Raw genomic sequence first — 20,886 nt, 5'->3', positions numbered from 1 at the left:
CATTTCTAAATTTCAAACATATTACATTAAAATCTTTTATGTAAAGTGTAACTTTCGAAAATAATGTTGATTTATTTTTTTTTAAAAAACTAATCACTTTACATTACAATCGTTATGATTATCTACAGTGGAAAACTTACTTGACAACTCCAGCCCAGTTAGTTCAGCAAACAATAAATCATGACAGATTCTATCAGATGCCTTTTAAAAGTCTGTATAAACAACATCAACCTGTAAATGATTTTCAAGAGCAACAACTGTCGAATTGTTATAAATAAGAAGGTTGGTCGCAGAAGATTTACATTTGCAAAATCCATGTTGACTCTCATTTATAATATTTTGGAACTATTCTGAAAATGAATTTTTTTGGACAATTATGGAATACAAAACATTTTTCATACAGGCCTAAATTTGTTACAAGTAAACTATCTCCATTCTTTAAGGTAGGTGTAATAAATGATTTTTTCTGTACATTAGGAAATAAAGCACATTTTAAAAACTAGTTAAATTCCATTTTTGGAGGCTTTGTTAATGATAATCCACAATTCATTCAATGCTGTAGAAGGAATATCATAAGGACCTCTATTACTAGATAAATCTGACTTCTGAGTTCATTAAAAACATCAATCTGGAAAAAATTATTATTATTTTTTGAATATAAACCAAAATATTTTCATGACAAAACGATATTGCTTAAATTTGTGTTTGCATTGAAAGCTAAAAAACGAAACAAACAGCTCACGTGTAAAGACTAAATACTTATTTATTTCTTTCGTAGTTTTCGTCTTTTCAACGACGAAATTGTAAGTTTCCAAATAATTGTTCAAGTTCAGTTTTGAAATCAAATTACATTTTGTACATATTCAGGTTCCAACAGCAATGAAGGCGATATGTTTATTAATCAAAAGTAAAACATACTTCTGTTGTCTGAAGAATATGCAATGCTTTAATACAATTCAATATACATAAATTTGGACACTAAGGAAATCGGGTTCCTCTGGAAACGTCGGCAGACATTTGGTTTTTATTGAGATTTTCACTTAGCTTGTCTCTGTTCCGGACACTACACATAGTTCACACACATAGTTTATTGATTTAGTAACCGAAGTTACCAGCCAAATTAACAACTCTCCTCTTTCGAATATGGTAACTGAATTGGTCTGAATTTAGTTAGTTACTAAATTCAGACAAATAAAAAAATTTGTTTACCTGGTTGGTAACCTTGGTTACCAATCCAAGAAACAACTGAATTAAGTTTAGGTTTTCGTACTATAAACAGTTTAATAACTGAATTAGCGGTCATGAAATGAGTAAACAGCAAGCGTGCCTGCAAGAAGTTTGAGTGCTTCAGAGTCCTATTGGGGCCACACGGCACATCGCCAGTTTCATTTCAGAAGAAGTTCCTATTAAGAGACAAAAACCGTGAAATAAGAAAATGAAAAGGCGGCTCAAATCCAGGTTCGATTGTCAGAAAGACACAGCTAATTATTGTAAAGCCCCAGTTTTGATCGGCTGGATTAGAGTACATTAGAGTACCAATTAATTCTCTGTATCGTGTGGAGTCTTTGTACATTTTTAAATCTCTGTTAACTTTCTAAAATATATTTTTTTTGTTTAAGTGTTACTCTTTTCTTACTTTGGTTAATTTCTATTCCAAAAAAAACCTAGCATTCTTTGATCTTCAATTTCTCAGCTAATTCTCTCTTACTTTCATTACCAGTTCGTTTTTCAGCAGTTCTTTTGTACTCCTTAAATTTTTCAAGAAATTCTCCTTTTGACATGAGAAAATACACCTTGCACCATCCACTATTATCGTCTATAAATGTTAGAAGATATCTTGATCCACCTCTGGTTCTAACTCGCTTTGGTCCGCAGATGTCTGAATGAACAATATTCAGTAACTGCTTACTTCTTAATTCTCTGGCAGTAAAGGGTGTCCTTGCATATTTACCTCATTGATATATGCCACACCACGTGGGTAATTTATCGTTATCCAATTTTATTTATACTTAATCAAATAATATAAAATATATAAAATATATAAAATAATTGTTTCAAAAGTGCCATACATCTTTGGAAATCTCACATCCTTTGATACTCTTGAGGTCCGATGGGCTTATGCATAGGATGATGTCCGCATTTACCTTTTTATCTTATTTACATCCACGTTTTAAGCGCTGATTCACTTTTTTTGACACCCTGACATCTAACTGACTTTGATACTTCATTAACGAAATTCCAGGTATCGATTTTGGTAAGTAACGCCTCTACCTGAATCCGCCTCGTGTCGAAATTTTCTTTGGATAGAAGTTCAATTCTTGTACCACAGATCGCCATCTCGAGTCCCATGTTTCGATAGTATGGACCTACCTTATAACTGATTCTACATCTGAGAATTAAGCTTGTTTTTTCTAATTATAATTTTAGAATAGTGCCGAAGTAATTCTTCCTTAAAATTTAATCTGTACTGTAATCAGTAAATGTGTTTCCTAAAAAATTATGTCGCATATATCTTTTAAGTACTTCTTTCCACTAACTAATTGGAGGTTAAAATTAATTAAATTAACCACAAAACTTAAACAAAGTAGTTTCATTTGGAAAGTTATATTATATTTAAATATTTGGAAACCACATTTATAGTCATTTAGTGTAAGTTGAAATATAAGGATGAAATTGATTCGGAACAGTTCTACCTTTAAAGTTATTATAACTCATCTCGACATTTCTTTGCTCTGTCAATTTGTTGACACTGTGGATTCAAACGAATAGAATTATAACAAAAAATATAACTGAACCACAATTTGATGTAATATTAATACAATATAAGATCAAATCAAATTTACTTGAAAGAAGGCAACGTGATTCCAAACCACATATTTCGAATTAGGTTTAATTGAATTAACCATAACTCTTGCCTATAATTGGACAGGCTGACATACATCATAAGGTGACGTAATCTTAGCAACATAAATGTTATTTTCTCTTATTTGACTAATAATCTTCTTTCGTTGCTACTGAAACATGAAAGATTGCAAAATATCACTCAATACAAAACTCACTCCAAAATGTTTGTTTAATTTTGTAAGTACTAATTAATTAAAATTTTATTTATGTGTATATACATCAGGCAAGTTACTTGTTTTCAATTTCATCCCCCACGTCTCTTAGTAGCAAAATATATTTCTGCATTTAAGTATAAAGTTAATGAAAACAATTTCTATTCACATGTTAATTATCTGTCAGATTCACAGACAGTAATCCTGTGATGGAAAATAAATGTCGTCGAGACATCTACAACTGATTTGATTTCAGTGACTCGTAATCGGAACCTTCGGACAGTAGGTTCCTATTATTGTAACTGTTTAAATATGTCACTTTTTTAAATCAAAAAATAATTCACGTAGTTGTTTCTTTAAGCAAGAATTAGTAAGCGGCAAATTTCAACTAGGTACTGAATTTCTCTCTTTCACGTTTGGTTGGATTATCACCCTCAAACAACACTAAGATACCAATCTTTCTAATTTTGCTAATTTTATGTCAAAATTTATTTAGATTCCTCATGTCTAGATGACAAGTTCAAATAATGACAACACAATTTATAAACAAAATCAAAACACAATTTTCTGTGTAAAAATTTGCAATCTTTGTTGAGTTGAAATTTATAATCAATAGCTCATTTGTAATTTTGATGAAATTTTCATCTACTTTAGTGCATATATATTTTAAGTGTCTCCACGTTTTCTTGAGAGCTCGTAACCGTTACGCACGTTTTGACAACTTGCTGACAAATTAGACTACTTGGGCATGTTGGGGTATTTTCATTCTAATTAGTTGCTAATCTTATAATCGCGATTATAGGAACCTGGGATCATTTTAAGTGGTATTTTTCTAAAAAAACTACTTTACCGTGCAATAAGGTATAACATAACTGAAAAGAAAGATAAACATTCAAGAGGTGACACACAATTTACTTGGTTTATCTATATGCTATATGCAGAATCTTAACATCTACTACATGTCTGATCGGTATTCTAAATAAATGATTTTCCAAGTAAATTGCGTCTCAATTCTTGACTCTGTTATAGCGTAAGCTTTATTTTCAAGAATAAGATATTTTTTCGCATTGTAAATTAAATTATATCAGCAGAATGCTACACAGTTAACTGTGGCAGGAAAATAGCTCCTCGATTATTATTATAGGATCCTGTGTTCAGAATATCTCGACAATTTAGAAGAACAACTTTGTGTACTTGGTAAGGCCATTATAAAATCGTCCAACAAGCAAAATCTCCAACATCAGTTGACAGTTAGTTGTCAAAACACACGTACAGAACCAGAGTTCTCAAAAACTTATTCTCTCGTTTTAAGAAATTGTTAATAAATAATTTAATTATTTACTCCAAATAGTATTATTCAAGTCTTAACCGTTAATTTAAACCACACACATTTTCCATTTAAATTTGATCCACTGATGTTAATCATCAAATTTGACTTTCCTTAGAAATTATGTGTTATTCCTTATGAATTACATCTGAAATAAATTAATGGCGCGTATGTTGTTGTTGATTTTTTGAATGGTGAGACACCTACTGTTCTAAAGTTTCACAGCACATCTTGAATGTTGAAATTGTTAATATTTTAAATTAAGTTTTGGGAACAGTTGTAAATTACAGATGCTAGGTTACAACAAGTGTTCTATTGTTTTTTTAAATTTGGATTCCCTTAGATACAGAATTTATTGCAGTTAATCAAGGCGGAATATTGTAACAATTACATTAATAACGAAATATATCTATTTTAGAGCTCTGATTTCAAATAGTGTTAATTAATCATGAAATTCTCGGAAATCAAGCCACATGAAAATTTCCCGTGGGCTTTTATTTTGCTGTATTAAAATATTACCAATTATATTTAAAGTTCACTTAAATAAAGTTAGGAGATAAGATATATTAACAAAACACCAAAATGTCTTAGAAACTGTAAAAAAAAATCCCGATTTGTATATATATATATATCAAAAGTTAACCAAAGTTGTACAATATTACAGAGTACAGAGAGTATTTAGTGTAAAATATCGTGTTATATATACCGCCCCTTTGGTTGACTGAATCAACGCACTACAACGCCGTATAATCAAATTGAGACATCCCTAATTAAAAATCGCTCCGTTATTTTCCTTCTTTCAAAAAAATCTTTGGTCACTGTGTTTTTCATTCTCTTCTACAATATGATTTATTCAATCAATTTTTGAAGATAATTTTTGCAATACCCTCAAAAATTATTTCTTTTTACAGAATGCAAATTTAAATAAAGTATCTAAGAACTCCATCTACATCCCAACGCATATGGAGAGTTACTACCACGATTTTAACATATTTTTGAAGCAAGTATGGAGCATGCAGGTAAAGCAAGTAAATTGTGTCACTTCTTGAATGTCTATAAGAGCATAAACTTTCATTCCAATTATGATATACCTTATTACAGATGTTTTAGAAGAATACTGCTTAATAGGATACAAGGCTCCGCGATGTTTGATTGTATATAATTACTTCTTTCCATGATCGGTATCGCGATTATATGATAACCGAATAAGCAGAGCGAAAATACTACAACGTTAGTTCTCGATGATGTTGTCAGTGTTTTGTCAAAACATGCCTACTCCCAAGAAAATATGGAAACACTAAAAATATATATGCACTAAAGTAGATGAAAGTTTTAACAAAACTGCAACAGATAAATCTATTAATTATAAATTTCAACCCAACAAAGATTTCAAATCTTTATTTCCCCAGAAAATTGTGAAATAGAAATCACTATTTCATGATTTGGTTTATAAATTGTGTTAACATTATTTGAACTTGTCGTCCAGACATGAAGAATCTAAATAATTTACGACATAAAATTATCAAATATGGAAAGATTGGTATATTAGTGTTGTTTGAGGGTGATAAATAAAGGTGAAGGAGAAAAATTCAGTGCATAGTTGAAATCTGTCGCTCACTTATTCAAGCTGAAAGAATCAACTACGTGAATTTACTGTTGATTTAAAAAGGTGAAATATTTAAACAGTTACAAAAATAGCAACTTACCGTCTGAAGGTTTAGATTACGAGCCCTGCAAGTCACTGAAATCAAATCAGTTGCAGATCTCTCGTCGACATTTATTTTCGACAGGTAATTAATATGTGATAGGTGAGGGATAGAATTGAAAACAAGATAAATAGCCTGATGTATATACACATAAATAAAATTTTAATTAATTTGTAATTAAAAAATAAAGCGAGTGAGTGTGTGATTGAGTGACATTTTGCAAACAAGTATCAATAGCAACGAATTGTTTGTCAAAAAAATAAAATAACATGTCAAATTACGTTTCTTTATGGCATATGTCAGAAGTATGTAATTTATAAAAAAGTTGTCTTCTCTCAAGCATATTTGATTTGATTCTTACATTGTATTAATATAACACCCAATTGTGGTTCAGTTATATCTTTTCTTATAATTCGTTTTAATCCACTGTCTCAGCAAATTGACAGAGCAAAGGAATATCGTGATGATTTTTCAATTTGTTATAATATTTTTGATGGTAAAACTGTTTCGAATCAATCTCATCCTTGTATTTCAACCTACAGTGGATGACCATAAATGAGATTCCCAAATATTTAAATATAACATAACTTTACAAATAAAACTACTTTGTTTAACTTATGTCGATATTTTAATATTAGTTTGGTGTTATAAAATGGTTTCGACACATTGCCGATTTTTTCAACATCCAATTATTCAGTGGAAAAATATACAGATATACACAATATAATTATTTATGAATCACATTTTCCGTCATAAATTACAGATTAAAATATAAGTAAAAACTACTACGGCACAATTCTAATATTATAATTACTATAAACATGCTTAATTCTCAGATGTTATTTGAGTTGAAACGTATGCCCATACTATGGAAAACTTTCCATAAATTGAAAGTACCTTCTTTATACACAGACAGATATGTGGAACTCCAATGGGAACATTCCTGTCCTCAGCCTTTTTGATAGAACTTTTGAAGACGGTTTCTTGTTATTGCTGTTTTCTCCTTTATTGTGACTTTTTCTTGACCTTTTATCGGATTTCTTGCATATTTTTTCATATTTCATAGCCTCAGAGAAAATAGCATGCCCTCAACCTCCGGAGATCTATCTTTCAACACTCTAATCCGGAGATTGCATGTTTGCATGATATCCAACCCAGTGAATCCGACAGATACAAGAGACCTTGTCTCTTGGCTGTCTAGACCTCTGCGTCTCTTTTGAACATCTTTTCTTTACTATGTAGCGATTGTTACGTACCTCTTTAGTTTTCCCTTCTATTTTCCTAAACCTTTATGGTTAACTACTCTTAGGTCATGATCTTCGAATCATTGCCCGGAGAGGGGTTTTTAGTCGGTAAAGTCCGGCACTACGTCTTGTAGATTTCCTCCTCTTTGCTCCAATAAAAAAAAATCATAATTTATTCTGAAAACAAATCAATGTGTTATTTTATGAAGCCTTATTTTGTGTTTAGTTGGGAATTCCTGTAAATATAAATAATGAATTTAGCCAAAACTATTCCCTAAAAATAACAGTTTGGTACGATCGGTTTCATTTCTAGCACTACTGTACATAAGTATTTCTGATAATTACAATTCTCAATGAGGAAGAACCTCATTATTAAAGAGAGAATATTTAACTATTAATTTTGAATTGAAGCGTAGGAGCAACTTCAGAAAGATGTGTTTCTTATGAAATAAAAGTCTGAACTGATTAGAGGTTTGTGGTAAACAAATAAAGAAAATTTTTGGGCTACTTGATTTTATGAAAAATATTGTAATATGTTTATATACAACGAAATTCAAATGTCTACAAGTGAATAATGCATAGAAATTCAAACAAAATGGTCCTGTGGCATAAACAACTAGAGTACCTACATTATAAAGGCGTACAGGATTTGTACAGAAAGCGACTGGTACATGGTAATAAATTGGATAATGATAAATTACCCATGTGGTGTGACAATGTCAACGAGGTGAGCAAGCAAGGAAACCCTTTACTGACAGAGAAGGAAGAAGTAAGCAGTTACTGAATATTGTCCATTCAGATATCTGCGGACCAATGCGAGTCAAATTCAGCGGTGGATCAAGATATCTTCTTACATTAATAGACGAATATAATAGGTGGTGCCAGGTTTTTTCCTTAAGTCAAAGAGAGAAGTTTTTGAAAAATTTAAGGAGTACAAAAGAACTGTCGAAAATAAACTGGTAATGATATTAAGAGAGAATTAGCTGAGAAATTGAAGATCATAGATTGCAAGGTTTTTATTTAGAATAGAAATTAATCAAAGTAAGAAAGGAGTAACACTAAAACAAAAAAAATATATTTTAGAGAAATTCAGAATGGTAGATTGCAATCCAATTAAAACACCGTATGACTGCCACTCAAAATTTAACAGAGATTTAAAACCATTCAAAGACCCCGCACGATACAGAGAATTAATTGGTACTCTAATGTACTCTAATGTAACCGATCAAAACTGGGGCTTTACAATAACTAGTTGTGTCGTTGGATGTGGTACCGCCTTCCTTTCTGCCAATAGAACCTGGAATTGAGCCTCCTTTTCCTTTTTTTATTTCACGATTCTTGTCTTTTAATAGGAACTTTAATAGGGTCACTAAATAAAAACGAAAATATCACTACCAACACTTTTCCGTAGTTGCTACCGAAACTTGGTTAAATGACGATCGTTACCTCTGCCATTGATAACGACAGAAAAGTCTCTTATTGTTAGCGACTTTTGTCAATTGTTCAGTGTGGGTAGCAACCAGGGAATATTGTTGAAAATTACAATTTTTTTTGAGTTGTTCGTCCTTCTTTTGTCTGAATTTAGTTATAATAGTTACCATAATCGAAAGAGAAGAGCTGTTAATTTGGCTTGTAACCTCGGTTACTAAACCAATAAACCATGTGTAGGGTCCGGAAAAAAGAAAAGCTAAGTGAAAAACTCAATAAAACCCAAAAGTCTGCTGACGTTTCCAGAGGTACCCGACTTCCTTAGGAATAAAATTTTGAAACTAGAATGTGAGATACAGAGAGTGAAAGAGTGCTTACACAGCTTTGTCGTCTAAACTAGGGATACTATCGGTAAACTCTGATAGTACCACTACTCCTAACGCTAATCCAAAATCTTTATCCCAACTAGCCACCCTTGCATCCCCTGCAAAGTCTCCCAGCTCCAAAACTCAGAAGACTTCTTGGAACTCGGTCACTCCCAAGGAGGTGATGTCGAAATTGTGAACCATTTATGATTCAGTGTTGAAATTTATGTATATTGAATTGTATTAAAGTATTTTAGACCAAGTACCCTAAGAATTAGAAGAGCCTTCTCATAGAAAATAAACTCTTAAATTAGTATGGCAGAACTGTGTAGATAGAAATGGAATACAGGTTACAGTACTTTAAATCACAAACATTTATATAACCTTGTTATTAAAGTAATTATTTAACGTTTCTAATTGAATGAAATTATTTGGTAGCGCTTATGGCTAGCCGTCTCAGTCTCAGTTTCGGCTCGTATTTTTTGACAACTCACTGACAATCTTGACAACTGATCTTTGTGTAATTTTGTTTTGTTTGGTGTCCGATCCTATAATGCTCTTTGACGAATTACAGAAAGAGGATATTTCAGTGCGAAAAATGGGATCATATAAATACTAATCAAGGAGATGACCCAGCTTACAAATTCCGATAATATGCATTCCTCAGTTAATTTAATGCTGTCTTTTTAACCCAAAGTAGTTTACCTGAAGCATTCTTCTCAAAAAAATCTAATTTACAGCGCAATGTAGCTTACGCTATTACATAGAAATAAAAATTATAACACAACTTAAAACAAATAATGTTTCATCTCCTCTTGGGAATCCAATTGTAACTGATGCGATGACCTGTAGAAACTACACATAAATTGATAAAATTGTAATTTGAATTGTGCGTCTGTAGACAGTTAAGTTGTAATTTTAACACTAAATTCTTAAATATAAGTTTTTCTCCTGAAATAAAAAATTCTTTTAAGAAAAATTAACAGGTTATGGAGCCAGAAAAGCCCAGGGAAGCCGAGAATGGTTTACTTACTGAGAAAAGTAATGAAGTTAACCTAAAACTTCAATACGACAATTGAAAAGTGTTTTCTCGTAACATCTGGAATAAGGGTTCTTAAATTGTCAGCAAACAATCAATTGGCATTAATTGAAAAGTTAACCGGCCGAGATAATTACGTAACGTGGCGATTTGCTCTAAAATCATACCTACAGCAAGAGGAGTTGTGAAACTGCATAGACCCCACCACATGTGTCATTGTGGACACAAAACGAGACACAAAGGCAAAAACTAAGATAAATTTACTAGTTGACTAAATAAATTACGTGCACATACAAGAGAGTAGTACTGCAAAAGAAGTATGGGATACGTTTTCATAAGTATTTGATGACTCTTGGTTGACACGCTGTGATGGGCTGCTCCGTGATCTCTATAATACTTCACTTACTCTATGTCAAAACGTAGAGAAATATGTGAGCAAAATTATGTGTACTGCTCACAAGCTGAGAAACATTGGTTTCGCAGTTGACGATGAATGGCTAGTTACATTGCTACTCTCCGGTCTACCAGAGTCCTCCTATCAACCAATGATTATTGCTATTGAAGGCTCCGGCATGAAGATAACTTCAATTTCTGTGAAATCAAAACTATCACAAGATGTTAAACAACCTGAAAGTGACTCAACAGTATCCTCAGTCAACAATACCAACCACAAGAAACAAAGTAAGTAAGGGTGATACACTTGTAATAAGTAAGGTCATAAAAGTCCTCAAATGCAAATCGAGGACCAAGGATCATCAATAAAAGAAGAAATGGGAGAAACAAATCAAATTTACTTGAAAGAAGACAACTTTTTTCTAAATTACATATTTCGAATAAGGTTCAATTGGACATTGGATGTTTTGTTTATATTTTAACGTCTGGCATATGTCACAAGGAATCGTAATCTTAGCAACATAAATATTATTTTCTTTTATTTGATACACAAAATTCCTTCGTTGCTATTGAAACTTGAAAGTTCGTAAAATGTCACTCAGTCCAACACCCACTCCCAAATGTTCGTTTAGTTTTGTAATTACTAATTAATTAAAATTTTATTTATGTGTATATACATCTAGTTATCCTGTTTTCAATTTCATCCCTCACGTCGTCCGTATCACATATTCAAACTAAATTATAATAGTTGGAACTTCTCTTAGCAGCAATCTATTCTAATGGAAATATAAAGTTAACAAAGTTAACAAAAACAATTTCTTTTCACATGTTAATTATCTATCAGAATCACAGACAGTTTTTGTATGTCGACGATAGATCTGCGACTAATTTGATTTCCGTGACTTTCAGGAACAGTAATCGACATCTCCACAATAATGGCATCAAGTTGCCATTATTGTAATTGTTTAAATATTCCTAACGAGTTCCTAAGGAGTCCGCACGTTTTGACAACTCTGGCAATTTTGACAGCTAATGTGAGAGTATTTCGTTCTGCTTAATTGCTGTACTTATAATCGCGATACCGATTATGGAAAGAGGTTATTTTATACGACAAAACATCGCAAAACCTGTTATCCTACAGCAGTATTTGTGTAAAAAGCTACTTTAATGTGTGGGCAAACGCATCAAGATATTCTCCAGCTTTTCTTTTACATTTACCCAAATTCAGTTTAGCTTGAGCCGAACCAACTTTTCTAGAAAAACTACCGCCCAATCTATTACTCATTTTTAAATTTCAAACACATTACATTAATATCTTTTATCTAAAGTATAACTTGCGAATATGGTGTTGATTAATTTTTTTATAAAAACTAATCACTTTACATTACAATCGTTATGATTATTTACAGTGGAAAAATTACTTGTCAAATCCAGCCCATTTAGTTTAGCAAACAATAAATCATGGCAGATTCTATCAAATGCCTTTTAAATGTCTGTATAAACAGCATCAACCTGTAAATGATTTTCAAGAGCACCAACTGTCGAGAGTTTATAAATAAGAAGGTTGGTCGCAGAAGATTTATATTTGCAAAATTCATGTAGACTCTCATTTATAATATTTTGGAACTATGGCATAATTATTTTGGAAATGATTTTTTTGGGCAATCTTGGAAAACAACAAGTAAACTATCTCCATCCTTTAAGATAGGTATAACAAATGATTTTTTACGTACGTTAGGAAATAAAGTAGATTTTAAAAACATATTAAGTTTCATTGTTAGAGGCTTTGTTAATGAAAATCCACAATTCATTCAATACTGTAGAAAGAATATCATAAGGACCTCTATTACTAGATAAATAAAGACTTCTGAGTTCATTGAAAACATCAATCTGGACAAAATTATAATTACGTTTTGAATATAAACAAAAATATTAGATTTGTGTCTGCATTGAAGGCTAAAAAGTGAAACAAACAGCTAACGAAGTGTAAATACTTATTTCTTTTGTTGTTTTTGTCTTTTCAATGACGAAATTGTAAGAAGTTACCAAATAATTGTTCAAGATCAGTTTTGAAATCAAATGATATTTTGTACATATTCAGGTTTCAACAGCATTGAAGGCTTTTATATATTTTCTTTAATAAGATAATAATAAAACTTAAACATCTTTTTTAACTGCTTTTTTTCTATATTGTTAAACTTATAAATTCACATCACATAATTAGGACCTTCCTACTTTCCGCATATTTTGTCAAATTGAAATAACCTCTCTCAGTAATTCGCCAAAGAGCATTATATTATTGGACACCAAACGAAACGAAATTACACAAAGATCAGTTGCCAAGATTGTCAATGAGCTGTCAAAAAATATTAACCGAAACTGAGATCTGAGACGGCTAATCATTAGCGCTGTTTTCTCCCAAACCAATTTAAAAGTTCCTTCTCTATGAGAAGTCTCTTCCAATTCTTAGTGTACTTGGTCTAAAATACTTTAATACAATTCCATATACATAAATTTGAACACTGAACCATAACTGGTGCATTGTAGTTAGACAATTTCGACATCACCTCCTTGGGGGTGACCGAGTTCCTGACTTTTGGAGCTGGAAGACTTTGCAGGAGTGGGGGTGGCTGGTTGGGATAAAGATTTGGGATTAGCGTTAACAACTCTTCTCTTTCGATTATGGTATCTATTATAACTAAATTCAGACAGAGGAAGGACGAACAACTCAAACAAAAATTGTTACTATCAACAATATTCCCTGGTTGCACTTTGAACAATTGACAAAAGTCGCTAACAATAAGTGACCTTTCTGTCGTTACCAATGGCAGCGGTAACAATCGTCATTTATCCAAATTTGAGTGGCAACTACGGAAAAGAGTTTGTTAAGGAATGAAATTGCACATTGATACTTGGAACCCCTCTGTATAGATGCCCTAACGCAAGAGTCATGCTACGCAGGGTTTTTAGTTCTTAGTTTTTAGTCTTTGACGTTTCTAGCCGAGTGCACACTTTGTAATAATATAATAAACGTTTAGTGTTCTTGTAACATCGACTTTTAATCTCATCACACTCACACCTCAGTTTTCAAAAGTGTTTGTAGTGATATTTTTGTTTTTATTTAGTGTCCCTTTTTGTCTGAATTTAGTTAGTTACCAAATTCAGACAAATGAAAAATTTGTTTATTTGTCTGGTAACCTTGGTTACCAATTCAAGAAACAACTGAATTAAATTTTTGTTTTCGTACTATAAACAGTTTAATAACCGAATTAGCGATAATGAAATGGGAAAACAGCAAGTGTGCCTGCAAAAGTCGAGTGGTTCCGAATCCTATTGAAACCGGACGGCACATCGCCAGTTCCGTTCTACAAGAAGTTCCTACTAAGAGACAAAAACCTTGAAAGATGGAAAGGAAAAGGCGGTTCAAATCCAGGTTCTATTGGCAGAAAGAAAGGTCAACCGCCCGGTAAACCCTGAGCACGACTCCGTTCCAAGTTCCGAAAGAGTTAACTATCTAAAGTAAGTAACAACAGCAAAATTCGGCAAAGCGCCACACCGACATCAGACCCCCAAATGGAGTTAGACATAACGTTCGTACTTCTGTTTGAATTTAGTTTTAAGAGTTGCCATATTCAGACAAAAGAGAAGAGTTATTAATTTGGCTGGTAACCTCGGTTACTAAACCAATAAACCATGTGTAGAGTCCACGAAAAAGATAAGCCAAGAGGTACCCGAAAACTAGACGTTAAGATTAAAATCTCGGAACTAGAGGGTGAATTACAACGAATGAAAGTAAGTAATGCAGTAAGCTGTCTGCCTATGGAGGTGTTCTCGAAATCCTGACGACGCACCCCTGTGCTCACCGAAAGGACACGGAAGCACTGGAAGTATTTGTTTCCATTAAGGTCAAAACACAAAAGTTAATAGTTAGAACATGCCTGCTTACAAGGCGACGTGGAATGATAATGCAAGGTACTCAGTAAAACGCTTATTGACTATCTTACAACATTGGTGGGCTGTATACAACTAACTCTGCTCTTACAACTTAACTCCGTTTCTATAACTACGCTCTTCTATTGTTTTTATTCTCCGTTGTCATCACAACCGTTATACACGATGTCTAGATATTCTAACATAACTTGCCTCGAGTGAATTGGACCAATGATGAGTAAGTATAGTGTTTGCATGAGTACTGAGGTTTACACTTTAAACTATCAATTATCATTGGTTGATTGTGTCTTATGAAATTTTATATAATATGTTCCTATTTTATCTACATGTAAAAAAATTAAGAACTAAGTTTCCTAAGTTGTTCTCTAAAGAGCTTATAAAATTAACTATTCGTTATTCCTAATTAATTTGTTTTCAGAATAAATTAAGATTGAAATCTTAAAGTACGATGCAAAAAGCAAATGGTGTAAAGATTCTAGTGGTCCAAGAATTGGATTTAAATGTAAGTATAATTTTCATCTGTATTCAAGATTTTTATAATTAATGACATATTTTATGTTAAAACACACAATTAAATTATATAATTTAAATGAAAAACAAATAAAATTGGTATATATAATAAAATTAATCTTTAATATTAATTTTATATATCTTTTTTAAAGTATTTCGACGATTCGTTGGGCACGACGAGTTACGTTCACATGGAAAGGCTGATTACCATCATATAAATGAAGATGAAATGAGCCACGACAAAACCTGACGACATCGGCAAATATTTTCTCTGAGGCTATGAAATATGAATAAAAATCCAAGAAATCCGAAAAAAGTACAAAAAAAAATCGCAATAAAGAAGAAAACATCATTACCAAGAAACCGTATTCAAAAGTTCTACCAAAAAGACTGAGGACTGGAATGTTTCCGTTGGAGTTCCACATATCTATCTCTGTATATAGCAAGTACTTTCATTTTATGGAAATGTTTCCATAGTGTGGATCTAGGTTTCAACTCATCTATCATCTGAGAATGAAGCTTGTTTATAGCAATTATAATTTTAGATTAGTGCCGAAGTAATTTTTCCTTAAATTTTAATCTGTACTGTAATCACTAAATGTGTTTCCTAAAAAAATATGTTCCATATAACTCAGTACCTCCACTGAATAGCTGAAGGTTAAAAAATCGACAATGGGTCGAAACCATTTATTAACAATCAAACTTATATTAAATTAACCACATAACTTAGAGGTACACAAAGTAGTTTTATTTGGAAAGTTATATTATATATAAATATTTGGGAATCACATTTATAGTCATTTAGTGTGGGTTGAAATATAAGGATGAATTTGATTCGGAACAGTTCTACCATTTAGTATAACTCATCTCATCTCGATATTTCTTAGCTCTGTCAATTTGTTGACACTGTGGATTCAAACGAATAGAATTATACCAAAAAATATAACTGAACCACAACTTGATGTAATATTAATACAATGCAAGATCAAATCAAATTTACTTGAAAGACGACATCCCTCACCTCTCTTAGCAACAAAGTATATATCGGCATTTAAGTATAAAGTTAACAATGTTAACAAAAACAATTTCTATTCACATGTTAATTATCTGCAGAATCACAGACAGTATTTCTTTGATTCAAAATAAATGTCGACGAGAGATCTGCAACTGATTTGATTTCAGTGACTCGTAATCGAAACCTTCAGACAGTAGGTTGCTATTATTGTAAATGTTTAAATATTTCACCTTTTTAAATCAAAAGATAATTCACCTAGTTGATTCTTTAAGCAAGAATTTGTGAGCGGCAAATTTCAACTAGGTACTGAAATTTTTCTATCACGTTTGGTTGGATTATTACCCTCAAATAACACTAAGATACCAATCTTTCCAAATTTGCTAATTTTATGTCAAAATTTAATTATTTTTTTTTTATTTCCTCATCTCTAGATGACAACTTCAAATAATGTCAGCACATTTTATTAACAAAATCATGAAAAAGTGATTTATACTTTACAATTTGCTGATTTGCAATCTTTGTTCAGATGAAATTTATAATTAATAGCTCTATCGTTTGTAATTTTGTTGAAATTTTCATCTACGTTTGTGCATATATATTTTAAGTGTCTCCACGTTTTCTTGAGAGCTGACAAATTGGACAACTTGGCCTTAGTTGCTGATTTATAATCGCGATTCTAGGAACCTGGGATCCTATTAATTAGTATTTTTCTAAAAAATCTTTATAAACATTCAAGAGGTGAAACACAATTTACTTTACCTACATGCTCCATACTTGCTTTAAAATAAAGTTCAAATCGTGGTGGTGAATCAAAACTTGAAGATTGTGATGCACAATATAAATTGAACTTTGCGAATGTTATTTGATGCGATAAGAACCCTTTAGAAGATAAATAAAAGTTTTTTGTGCTCTTCGCAATAACTAAATGAACAAGTTTAGAAGGTAAATTTACCAAAAAATAGTTTTGTACATAATCTGGGTTCAATAGCAACGAAGGCAGTTCTTCTTCCTTTCTATTTACCTGGAAGAATATCATCATCTGACACATGTCTGATCGGTATTCCAAATAAATGCTTTTCTAAGAAAATTGTGTCTCAATTCTTGACTCTGTTATAGCGTAAGCTTTATTTTCAATAATAAGATGTTTTTTCGCATTGTAAATTAAATTGTATCAGAAGAATGTTTCACTGTTAACTGTCACAGAAGGATAGCTCCTCCATTATTATTATAGAATCCTGTGTTCAGAATATCTCGACAATTTAGAATATCATCTTTCTATATTTGGTATCGCCAATATAAAATCGACCAACAAGCAAAATGGAATAACTGAAATATCAGTTGTCAGTTAGTTTTCAAAACAAACGTACAGGACCAGAGTTCTCAAAAACTTATTCTCCTGATTTAAGAAATTGTTAGTAAATAATTTCATTATTTATTCCATATGGTATTACTCAAGCCTTAACCATTATGTTAAACCCTACACATTTTCCATTTAAATTCAATCCATTGATGTTAATCATCAAATTTGACTCTTTTAAGAAATTATGTGTTATGAATTACATCTGAAATAAATTGATGGCGCGTTTGTAGTTGTTGAGTTTTTGAATGATAAATACCTAGTGTTCTCAAGTTTCACAGCATCTCTTGAATGTTGAAATTGTTAATATTTCAAATTAAGTTGTAGGATCAATTGTAAATAACAGTTGCTAATTTACAATAAGTGTTGTATTGTTTTTTAAATTTGATTTCCCTTAGCTACATAATTTGTTGCATTTATTCAATCATATTGGAACAGTTACACTAATAACAAAATATATCTATTTTAGAGCTCTGATTTCAAATAGTGTTAATTAGTCATGAAATTCTCGAAAATCAAGTCACATGAAAAATTCCCGTGGGCTTTAATTTTGCTGAATCAAAATATTACCAATCATATTAAAATTCATTTAAGTAAAGTTAGGCATATGATATATTATCAAAACACCAAGATGTCTTAAAAACTGTAAAAAAGAATTCCGATTTGTATATATATCAAAAGTTAATCAAAGTTATACAATATTACATAGTACAGAGAGTATTTAGTGTACAATATCCTGTTATATATACCGCCCCTTTGGTTAACTGAATCAGTGCACTACATCGACGTATAATCAAATTGAGTCATCCCTAATTAAAAATCGCTCCGTTATTTTCCTTCTTTCAAAAAAAACTTTGGTCACTGTGTTTTTCAATCTCTTCTACAATATGATATATTCAATCAATTTTTGAAGATAATTTTTGCAATACCCTCAAAAATTATTTCTTATTACAGATGGCAAATTTAAATAAAGCATCCTAAGAACTCCATCTACATCCCAACGCATATGGAGAGTTACTACCACGATTTTAACATATTTTTAAAGCAAGTATGGAGCATATAGGTAAAACAAGTAAATTGTGTCTCACTTCTTGAATGTCTATAAGAGCATAAACTTTCATTTCAATTATGATATTATTATTATTATTATTATAGATAATTTAGAAGAATACTGCTTAATAGGATACAAGGGTCCGCGATGTTTGGTAGTATAAAATACCTTCATTCTATGATCAGTATCGCGAATAAGCAGAACGAAAATACTCCATCTTTAGTTCTCGATGTTGTCAGTGTGTTGCCAAAACACGCATACTGTCAAGAAAATATGGAGTACACCAAAAATATATATGCACCAAAGTAGATGAAAATTTTAGCAGAACTGCAAATGATAAAGCCATTAATTATAAGTTTCAACCGAACAAAGATTGCAAATCAATATTTACGCAGAAAATTGTAAAATAGAAATTACTATTTTATGATTTGGTTTATAAGTTGTGTTGATATTATTTGAATTTGTCATCCAGACATGAGGAATCTAAATAATTTGCGATATAAAATTATCAAATATGGAAAGATTAGTATATCATTTGAGGGTGATAACCAATGTTGAAAAAGAAAAATTCAGTGTATAGTTGAAATCTGTCGCTCAGTTATTCAAGCTGAGAGAATCACCTACGTGAATTTACTGTTGATTTAAAAAGGTGAAATATTTAAACAGTTACAAAAATAGCAACTTACTGTCTGAAGGTTTAGATTACGTGCCCTGAAAGTCACTGAAATCAAATCAGTTGCAGATCTCTCGTCGACATTTATTTCAAGTTTCAATAGCAACCAATTGTTTGTCAAAAAATAAAATAACATTTATGTTGCTAAGATTACGTTTCCTTATGACATATGTCACAAGTATGTAATTTAGCAAAAAAGTTGTCTTCTCCCAAGCAAAACTTGATTTGATTCTTATATTGTATTTCACCAAATTGTGGTTCAGTTATATCTTTTCTTATAATTCTATTCGTTTTAATCCACAGTGTCAGCAAATTGACAGAGCAAAGGAATATCGTGATGATTTTTCGATTTGTTATAATATTGTTGATGGTAGAACTGTTTCGAATCAATCTCATCCTTATATTTCAACCTACACTGGAAGACTATAAATGAGAATCACAAATAATTAAATATAACTTAACTTTACAAATAAAATTACTTAGTTTAACTTAAGTCGAAAATTTAGTTTGGTGTTATAAAATGGTTTCGACACATTGTCGATTTTTTCAACCACCAATTTTTCAGTAGAAAGATTTACAGCTATATATAACATAATTATTTATAATATATACAACATAATTATTTAGGAAACGCATTTACCGTCATAGAGTACAGATTACAATAGGAGAAATTTCTTCGCCACAATTATAAAATTATAATTATTATAAACATGCTTAATTCTCAAAATGAAAGTACCTGCTTTATACACAGACAGATATGTGGAACTCCAACGGGAACATTCCAGTCCTCAGCCTTTTTGGTAGAACTTTTGGTAATGCTGTTTTCTTCTTTATTGGGATTTTTGCTTGTACTTTTTTTGATTTCTTGGATTTTTTTTTCATATTTCCCGATATGTGGCTTTGTCATAGCACATTTCATCTTCATTTATATGATAGTAATCAGTCTGTCAATGTGGTAATTCCTGATGTCCAACGAATCGTCGAAATAGCTTATTTGTTTTTTATTTAAATTAAATTTAATTGTGTGTGTTTTAGCATAAAATATATCATTAATTATAAAAATCTTGAATACAGATGAAAATTATACGTATATTTAAATCCAATTCTTGGGCCACTAGAATCTTTCCAGCATTTGCCTTTTACATCGTACTTTCAGATTTCAATCTTAATTTATTGAATTTATTCTGAAAACAAATTATGTATAAGAGAGGTAGGTTTCGATATGAACTGATTAAAGTTTTGTGGTAATCAAATAAAGAAATCTTTTTGGGCTACTTGATTTTATGAAAAATATTTAATTTTGCTTATGACAACGAAATTCAAATATCTGCAAATGAATAATGAATTGTTAATGTCATAAGCTCTTTATAGAACAACTTAAGAAACATAGTTCTTAATTATGTTTACAGGTAGATCAAGTTGGAACATATTGTATAAAATTTCATAAGATTTAACATCCATATTGCTTAAAAGTAAATCCCAATCGACTAATGACAAGTGATAGTTTAATGAGTAAACCTCAGAACTCATGAAAACACTAAACTCATCATTAGTCCAATTCACTCGGGGCAGGTTTCAATCTCCAGTTACTAAAAATATATCCACTGATGCACAATGATTGGAATAAAAATCAGAACCAGATGCTGGTAAACTGTTCCAATTATTCACTTTTGGCTTTTGGCCATAATGGATATAAAGACTTCCAGTACTTTCATGTCTTTTCGGTGAGCACAGGGGTGCGTCATCATCAGACGATTTCGACATCACTGTT

The sequence above is a fragment of the Aethina tumida genome, chromosome 1, assembly GCF_024364675.1.
Source record: "Aethina tumida isolate Nest 87 chromosome 1, icAetTumi1.1, whole genome shotgun sequence".
Taxonomy (NCBI): domain Eukaryota; kingdom Metazoa; phylum Arthropoda; class Insecta; order Coleoptera; family Nitidulidae; genus Aethina; species Aethina tumida.
Note: the sequence above shows the minus strand (reverse complement) of the source record.